The following is a 10,278-nucleotide window of genomic DNA, read 5'->3' on the forward strand; positions in this document are numbered from 1 at the left end:
CATGATTTAATCATAAATTAAAGGTGTTTTTGTCAATCTTTTGTCATTGCAGGTTATGAATATAAGATTTCATTATGGTTCAAACCCAATAATAAACCGATTCAAACCAATATCAACCCGATATTGAAAAATCGAAATAAACTGAAATCAAAACAAACCAAAATCGAAACTGATCGAAAACCGAAGTTCCTTAACGGATTAGTTTTGGTCTCCCTCATTCCTAGACCAAAATCGATTCAGCCCGATCGAAATCGAACCAAACCTGTGTTGAGTGTTAGATTATATACGAGACCTTATTTAGGGTATTGCTTTGTGAATGTAGGTGACTTGCCGAACTACATATATTGTGTATTATATGCTTGTGCTATTGTCTATTGTATAAGAAATATTGTGAATGCTTACGTGGTGGGTGTCCACAATTTGATAGAGTTGACCACTTGATGATTACAAGGTGGATGTGCATACAAATGTATAACTGGGTATGCTTGTAGCTAGTGACAAAAGTAACGAAAATGCCAGATTTATAGACCCAATCAGTGTATGTGAGTGGATGCCAATTCCAACAGAGTTGTGATGACTATAGGGATGTTGTCAGTGCTAATATAGGGGAGTGCCATCATTATTGGGAACATCAAGGAAAGTGCTGCAAATTGTCGAAAGAATTCAAGTGAATTTTTATAGACCCATTAATGGGGTTGGTAGTCTAGTGGTAAAAATACTCTCAATTCATCATTGTTAGAGTCGTTTGGTTGTAGATTCGAGTTTTGGCATGCCCATTATTGTCCATTGGTCATGCGGAAACACTGCTTATCGTACGGAGACTTGTTCTGTTGGCTATGATCATTACCATGGAGTACTCTTTTTTCATTACCAAAAAAAAAAAAAATAGATTTTTTATAGACTCAGATCCATCCACCTCTCGGTGTAAGTCGGGAACTTAAGAAATCTTGCCTAGACAATTATAAATTTTTTTTTTTTTTTTTTTTATCAAATATTAAAGATGCTTCCTTGGTTCATTATCCTTGATATATTTTTATTCAACGAAGCTTAGAGCCCATCTTTAAAGACCCATTACTGTATGTGCCCCCAAATGGTGGAAAAGAGTCGACCTCAGGACCTTTGGTTTTTGAAGCATAGTCCCTTGCCAATTACACTGCCCTCAGCGATTGGCCGGCCAGATTTACATATGGTCTTTATTTATTTATTTAAATCAATCACATGCTATTGATTAGGTATATCTAGAAGTAACTTAATGTAGAAGCTGTTACACCTTAACATAAGAGTTTTAGTTAATACTACTTAGCAGTAAATGAAAATAAACAAAGTCTTCTTCTCAGTTCCACCACTAATCTACTAACAATCACATAAAAAGCTACAAGGCCCAGTAAGATATAACGAGGCACAATCCCACACAACAAAGAAAGTATATAATATATCTTTTAAAAACTGTACGAAAAATTTCCATACATGAAACCTCTTTTGAACATATATATCTACCGTCACAAAAACCACACAAATCAACGGTCACAAAAACCACTTGACTGACTTCCAAAGCTCTGTTGTATAAGTGAGGCAACATAACATCTCCTTCTACTTTACCGCCTTTACCCGGTGGGATCCTCTCTGCAAGGGTTGTTCGAGAAGCTCATACTATACATGACCACTTGTTCTTGGTTGCACGAGACACTAATTATGCTAGGCAGCATGTAATATCCATAACAGTTTTTTTTTTTTTTTTTTTAAGTGCAACATTACTTCAAGGACTTCTCAATATCAATCACAAAACGGTACTTCACATCATTCTTTATCATCCTCTCGAGTGCATCATTTGCATATTGAATGGGAATGACTTCAATATCTGGATATATTTTGTTGGCAGCGCAGAAATCTACCATTTCCTGTGTCAATTTTGTACCACCTGTGGCACTTCCAGAGATGGTTCTCATACCTGCAAGTTATTCACACATTAGGCCTCAGTTCCATTGATCAACTACCATTCATATATTGAATGCTGCATTGTATAATCAATTCCAAGTTTTTTTTAGAGGATAGGATGAGTAAGGTACCATGAATAAGGCTTCGGGGATGAAACTTGATCTCACTTGGAACGCCCACCACTGCCAGAACACCACCAGTCTTCAAGAGTGACAAGTACATATCAAATGAATGATCACCAGATGCAGTGTCAACGATGAAGTCCAGGGATTTTTCCAAAGCCTGTAAAGGAAAGAGAGGCAGACACAGAATACTGGCTTTAAAAGACTAGTTAATCGGTACCACCACAGAAAAAACACACATAAATCAGTAAGCAGTCTAGAGGAATTTGTATTGTTACTGTTTCATAAGATTTTATCAGGCTCGCCTGCACCCCAGATCAGTGCTCACCTCTCTTGATGTAGATAAGTCACTTTGACTTATTTTATTGCAAATAAGCCTTGGGTTGTGTTATGTATGTGTTGGGCCTTTGATCCCATAGGTTTTCTTTGAAATGGGCCACTTTAATAGGCCTAAAATATGGGTAGAAGGTAGGAAAACGAGATTTTATTCATTAGTTTAATTAGTTGCTATTTAATTCAATAAAGGGCCATTAGGCCATTAGTTGGTTGTAAAGTCCTATATGGACTATTAGTTAGTTGGCCCTACTCTATGTTGGAGTCATAAAGTCAAGTCCTAGTCCTATTTTGAATTCCTAGTTGTAGTAGGAGTATCCTAGTCCTATTTTGAATTCCTAGTTGTAGTAGGAGTGTCTAGTCCTATTGGGAAACTAGCTCCTAGTTGTAGTAGGAGTGTCTAGTCCTATTAGGAAACAAGGATTGTAAACTTCCCCTCTATATATAGAGAGGCATATGTACCATTATTGGACAGATTTTGAATGAAAGAAAGTTTGCATTTGTGAAAGAAAATTTGCAACTAAATGCTTACAGCAGCTGAGATAGCTGTGGGTGAGAAGCCCAGGCTGAGATAGCCACTTCCTTTATTCTCTTTCACCCTTCTCAACCCCCCATTTGTTTTATTCTTTTTTTTATTATTTTATTTGCTGTAACATTCAAGAGGTATAGTTCAAATTTTGATAAAAGTCTCCAAAAATCAGAACTGATTAGCAATCCTAGTGGGAATAGGAGAGAGATCGATCTTCTCTCTTTCTCTCTTCTGTACTTTGTTTAGCCAGGTCTTCAATCAGAATATTCCCACGATCCTTACCTAGTCACTGTTGGAAGCATTCAACTGCTATTCTTGAAGGTTCTTCTCAGTTTTCTCTCTCCTAGATCAGAAAATCAAGAAAGCTTGTAACTTCACAACCAGCCATCAGAATCCTCTCAACTTTTGGGGGTTTTGTACCCTCCCTAGGGACTATCTATGCCCAAGAGTGCAACTCAATTGGACTCCTACAGACCTGACCGCACTTCTCTCTGCCCAACTCTATAGCATGTCTTTCTCTCTCCTATCGGGTTGGGTTTTGGGCTGGTTTTGCTCCTATATGGGTATTGTATCTTTGGGGGTTTATTTGATGGTCTTATTTCTTTGTTTCCTAGTCCTATTTGTCTTGTTTGGGGTTGTAAACTGCGGCGTTAGTTATTTGTAATCTACTCCTGCATTATCTCTCCCTCCGATTTCCCCCACCCCTTTTTGTCCCCCATCCCCCCTATGTGTCTATCACCGACTAGATATTAGCTCCCCTCCTTATCCCAAGAAGTAGCCCCTCAGGGACTATTCCCTGCCCAGCAATGTGAAGAATTTGCCCCCAAGTAAAGTTGCAGTCATGCCTTTTTCCGAGACAATTTAAGTCAAGTAGGCCTTACAGCGTCTCCAGCGACCTCTACCTTTTCTGGTTCAAGCGTTTTACTTATATTTGGGTCTGTTTGTTGGGTTGTGGCTGGCCTTCTCTTTTTTCATCTGTTGTGGTTTCTTGGGGGTTCTTCCCCTTCCCTTTTGCAGGACCTTGCCTTTCTTTCATAAAGGCAGGGTCTTGTATTTCGATCGTATCTCCCCCTTTTCTTTCCTTTGGTAAAAAAAAAAAAAAAAAAAAAAAAAAAAAAAAAAATCTATCAAACGTGAGGAAAAATCCAAATGAAGCAATTCGTGTCAATATATTACCTTCATCTGGTCCTTATCTGATGAGATCACAAATCTGTCCGCTCTAAGGAGATTTAAAGCATCTTCCCTCTTGGATGTACTTGTGCTTAAAACTGTGACATTTAACCCAAATGCCTTTCCGAACTTCACAGCCATATGTCCAAGGCCACCGAGCCCAATCACGCCAAGAGACTTACCAGGTTGGTTCATCTTATGGCGCAGCATGGGAGTGTAAACTGTAATTCCAGCACATAACAATGGCGCTGCTGAAGCTAAAGGGTAGTTATCAGGTATCTTATAACAGTACCTGTATATTAAGCAATACACAACTTATTCCTGGCTAGTCATTGGCTACACTATGTTCCCTTTGCAGCAGAGTATTTGTGCAACAATATTGTATCTGTAAATCAAGAATACTACAAAGTATAGATCCGGTTAAGACAGAAGAATATGCATTAAAAAACTGGATGTTGCTTTTCTTTGTTCCTAATATTTGCATCAACACTGTTGGTTTTGCAAAAAATAGTGCAGAGAAGATGTCGCCGACATTAGAATGCAAATGATGCAGTTTACACTTGAACATGATTTCCTTTTTGATTATAGTGGTCATGTGATGTTAAGGAAGTCAATATCTCATATGTTGAGTTCTGGTAAGGATTTAATTTACGGAAATAGAAGTTTGGAGAACTTCCCAATTTGAAATATCTGAAGATTCAAGTAGCCTATTCTTCTATTTTAAAGCACAAAGTGGGAAAAAAAAAAATGGGAGCAAGTTGGAAGCCCCACACATTTGACAAATAGTGCTCCCTCGTCTTTTCATCAAAAGATGATTTTGATTTTTCAGAAAGAAACAAAGTCCTTAGCTGAACAAATTTTTTCAGAAAGATAAATCATAAAAAGGAGGGTAAAATAGACTTTTAAGTAGGAGTTTTGAAAACCAGAGTTGACAGATTTAGAACAAATTTCAAGAGACTTTTAACGTAATGGTGTGGATACACTTCTAATTTTTAACAAGGTTTCCTTTTTTTTTTTTTTTTTCCAAGCATTAATGTTGGTCTTAGACATAATCGGTGAGCCCTAACTAATTTCTAGTCCTGTTTTGGTTCTTCCTGCTTGGTGAGCAGGGTTATTCATTGTCTATCTCTGTTTCTGCCTCTTCTGGGTTCTAGAATGGGAACAGTGATGATTTATAGCTCTTAAGGAAAGCCGGTGTAACAGAAATCGGATAATAAACGAGAAGTCTTCAGTTCAAGAATTCGCAAAGATGAAAAGGATTCAGGTAACAATATTCATTTATAATATGATGCAAATGGAAGTTAAATCTAATGAAAAAGAAACAAAAACTACAGAAAGAAATAAATACTTAATGTAAAGTGGCAATTGAATGTGCTAATAGAAGATTAAAGGAAGACACGAGATTTTGTGGTTCACCCTTTCCATTAGTTCATGGTGGTGATTCACTTAATCAATTATGAAGATATAAATATACGGTTAACCCCCAAAATTGGAAAAAGGGTCAACAGAAACAATGGGATTGAGATTGAATCCATATATAATATAACTGACTCACCTTTCAAGAGCTACAATATAAGTGGAATATCCACCTTTTGTAACTGTACCATCAACATCAATGCCATTAAAAGTGTAGACTGCTCCCTTATCGCATTGAACTTCTAGAAAATCTCTACAATTCTCACACTCTCTGCATGAGTTCACAACTGTACCAACTCCAGCATTGTCGCCAACTTGGAATTTTTTAACATTGGAACCGATCTCAGTGACAATTCCAGCAATCTCATGTCTGTTACAGAAACAATGTGAACACATGATTTCAAATTAACAAATGCTCTGCTCAAGAAGCTTTAACATGAACAATGGACTATGCATACCCAGGCACCACAGGATACTTTGCGTCTCCAATCTATTTCTGGTCCACACGACATCCCCGTAACATATTCCACAGTGTGTTATTTTAACTGAAACATCATCAGGCCCAACAGCCCTGCATGAGTTTTGGCTTAGTCAGTTGAGAAGAATGAGATGCACTCTAATTTCAAAAGCTTTCATATCAAGTAAGAAGGCAATTGATGCAACAAATGATCATCATTATAATAAGATCAAGCATTCTGAAGCTATTTAGTACTTAACAATTACATAGAACAAGCATAAATGGCCAGATAGTATTTCCTCTGCTAGGCCCCAATAACTTGATGCAAATCATATCTATTTTATAATAAAACCCTAAATCAAGATTAAATATTCAAAACCCTTTTAACCATCACCCAAGTTCTTCCAGATCTCCAGGAAAAACAAGATACTAACAATGGAAGGAAAGGGTAAGAATGAAATTGAGAAGTGAAAGGTGTGATTTGAATCCTTTTATCCACCACAATCTCATATCCAATTGGATTGGGGTGTCAATAATTGCGACCTAGTGGTCGTGGAATTCTCAGGAACTAGCCTCTCTTCGAAAATTAAATTTCAATTATCACCAAATGAAAATAGGAGAAATGAATTAAGAAACAGAGATATATAGTAGGCTTGTGACATACCTGCGGTTGAAGGTATAGGGTGATAGAAATCCAGACTCATCCCTTGCTGCCCATCCTAAGCAGTTCTCCGTTGCTTCTTCTGTGCTCATTGTTAACTCTCTCTCTCTCTCTCTCTCTCTCTCTCTCTCTCTTTCTCTGCCCTCGAGGCAGAGGTGGTATTTATAGTTGTCCACATGGCGCGCAGAGAGAGAGAGAGAGAGGATACCCTGGACTGGTAAATCCTCGTTATTAGGAGTCAAATTGATTAAGACAAGGACGACATATGAATCATTTTATTTTTCATCAAGGATGACATATGAATTATGATTAGGTCATGCATGACTTGTACTAACTGCTAATAAAATTGATTTTTTTTTTTGGGTAAAGCTGCTGATAAAATTGATAACCATAATCTTATCTCAATTAAATAATATAAAAATCAGTAAATAAAAAAAATAGAAAAAAAAATTAAAATGATAAAAAAAAAAATGAAGATAAAGCAATAGTGAAAGTTGAATGGTTCTCACTCAGCTCCGATATGATTCGGTTCATACGATTATGAGGTTAGTATGAACCTACGGGACTAGTCAAACTGAAAACTTAGACACCCACGTGCACAGAAATGAGTGGCCAGCCATGGGAACCATTCACACAATTGGGGAATTTGAATTTTTGAGGAAATTGCAGAAATTCAATGGTTACTCAATCTTGAAGCCGCCAAACATGAAGATTGCCAAATGAGTTTGATCCAAAACCATCTAGGCCCCATTTAGATAGTGGAGAGGATAAGATGGAAAAATTATCAGGAAGAGTCCTATGTGTTTGTGACAGGAGTGATTGAAAGTTTGACCTTTAAAAAAAAGTCTCCTATGTGTTTGTGACAGGAGTGATTGAAAGTTTGACCTTTAAAAAAAAGTCCACAGGATTGATTGACAGTTTGACCTTTAAAAAAAAGTCAACAAGATAATCTATTTTACCCAGAAGAGATTAGAAGGTCTATTAAAACTGCTTAAACTCATGGTTTTCATTGTCTTGTTAAACAATTCAAGAGGTGGGATCTCATTTGGCGACTTTGACTAGGTTTCCCTACATGTGTAGATCTTTACTTCTAAAACAAAGATAGTTACATATATACCACCTTAGGGGTAGTGGTGTCAAATGACCGATTTGGCATGGTTTTGGTTGGGATATCGGTTGGTTTAGTGCTGTTCAGTTTTCTGCTGGTCCTATCATACTCCAGTCCAAAGTCAGTCCGATATGAATCGATTCGATTCGATTCGATTCAATTCAATCCGAGTTTTTTCCATCAATAGTGGTTTAGGCTAGGTTTTAACACCCCTACTTGGGATAGAAAATGGGCATTTTAGAAATATATTTATTACTACTTAACATACTTGTCAACAAGGGGAGCTGATTGTTTTACTTTACTTCTAATTCTTCTTAATTGTTTGGAAATAGAGACTTGGGTAACTTTAAATATGCGTAAAATCATGAAAAATGGGGCATTCCTCTTGACAAATTTGTAGTAACCATCCAAATTTATGTTACGATTGTTCTAATTTATTTATTTATTTTTTGAATAAAGACTTTGGTAACTTTAAACTTGCATATCCTGAGCATTGGCGTTCGTGATAAATTTTTAGCAACCATCCAAATTATGGTCCAAAAATCCATAAATTATGGCCCACTATTTTTGTTTGTCCTTTGTTTTTACCCTCCCACATCTATTTCTTGCCATTCTTGCCATTCTTGCTTGGCCTGATTATGGCCTAATAGATAATAATCAAATAAAAATTGCTTTCAACAAAAAATAATCAGTCAGATTCAATCTAGGTTCATCTAGACTGATCTCATCCTATTCGAGACCCGCTAACTGACTGTTCGTCTGATATATATCCATCTACATCTTTTTTTTTTTTTTTTAACTTATATTAAATGAGCAACAACTCTAGAAGATACAATGCGTGATCGAGAGGTTCCATTACAGTCATCCAAAAGCAGAGGCAAAATAAAAGCAGGGGGAGTGGACTCCAAAGCAACCATGTACATCTCATTAGTCAAATTTAATTTAAAAAAAAAAAATTAAAGTCTAGAGTTTCATAAAATGCACTCTGTTTTCGACATGACTAGAAATTTTTTTGTTAGATTAACATTTTAGGTGTTTATTTTCAGGTAAGAGAAACTTATCTAGTTGGGTAACCACTGTATCAACAAGCAGGTCAATGGGAGACTGTGCAGAGGCATTTAGGTGGGGGACACTGTCATCTTTTTGCACCAGCCTATGTCTGAATGTAGAGACATGCAAGCGGACAAAGTCATGTTCTCCTTATCTTTATTGTTTGCAATTTTGAACTTCTATTTATGTTGATTGGTTGCCTAATATTTTGGATTCCAACTCCGGATTTTGCAGTCGAAGCATCAGACTTTGTGCTCTCTAGACTAGTCTTAATTGGGTTCTAGTCAAGAACTTATTGCTCTCTCCATCATGGTTTAAAAATGTGGTATCAGATTAAGTGTATTGGCTGATCTGCATTGGTACCTTGTCTAATTCAAATACTTGAAGATGAATCTGTTGAAATTGAAGATAAATTTGTTCAAAAATAAAATTTTGGCTGATTTGTATTGGTATCAGTATCATATCTTGCTTGATCTTGTAGAATAGTTCTAATTGAGGATAAATCTGTTGAAAAATAAATTGTTGGGCACGAGAAGCCTATCAGCTTGCGTTCTCTCACACCCAGACATATGAGGAAGGCTGTCAAGGGCAGCGATGTTTTTTCACAGCTTGCTCCATTTGGTCTAATACAACTGAACTATATTGGTATCCACATTGGCCTCTAGACCAATACCACTTCCAATACTATTTTTTAAAGCCATGCTCCGAACTCAATGGGTTTTGACTAAGAATAAAATATTAATCCATTTGGTCTGGTTTGGTTGGATTTTTCTTATTTCTTCCTCTTAATAGATAATTTTGTGCTTGCTTGCTGACTCTGCTAGCTATTTATGGCTTGTTCCCTCTTCATATTCTAGAAAATGGAGGGTTGTCATGATCAGTGGATTTCGTACAAGTTGCTCAAGCGAAGAAAACTACAAGGGTGGTCAGAGTCCATTTACGAGCTAATTGGCTTCTTAGACCCACAATGACTGCATCATTCAAATTGATTTTTTTTTTTTGTGACTCTCGGACATTTTTTTTAGGGTGAAACCATTTTGGACTAAGAGTCATACAAGAAATGAAATAGGAATTTAATACCAACAATGATATATATATATATATATATATTCTTTTGATTAATAAAATTGAAACCATAGTATGGAGTGTAAATAGGGAAGCAAACGGGTATTGGGGATTATCTCAATATAGCTTTCCTCACAGTGAAATGGATCGCGTTGCATCACGCGTCGATCCACATGAATAGCGACGAACGAAAAGTTGCGACGATCTCGCTAGGCAATATTCCACCATCAAAATTCAAGGATTGCAATGGAGATCCTTGGAAACACACACTCTCAAGTGGGAGAGACAGAAGATAATAGGGAGAGAGAGAGAGCTTTAGAGATTAGGTCAAAACCCTAATTGGCTTTGTGGCTAAAACCCTATTATTTATAGAGAATTGGCTAGCTAGGGTTCCCAATCCTAGTGGGTCTCTGATTACCCCAAGTAGGCGAA

At 36.8% G+C, this 10,278-nt stretch overlaps 1 pseudogene; it reads right to left on the reverse strand.

The window, feature by feature from the left end:
* Positions 1 to 1,410: 1,410 nt before the first annotated feature.
* Positions 1,411 to 6,830, reverse strand: LOC122081051 (annotated as a pseudogene).
* Positions 6,831 to 10,278: the final 3,448 nt, after the last annotated feature.

This window comes from Macadamia integrifolia, chromosome 6 (genome assembly GCF_013358625.1).
Source record: "Macadamia integrifolia cultivar HAES 741 chromosome 6, SCU_Mint_v3, whole genome shotgun sequence".
Lineage (NCBI taxonomy): Eukaryota > Viridiplantae > Streptophyta > Magnoliopsida > Proteales > Proteaceae > Macadamia > Macadamia integrifolia.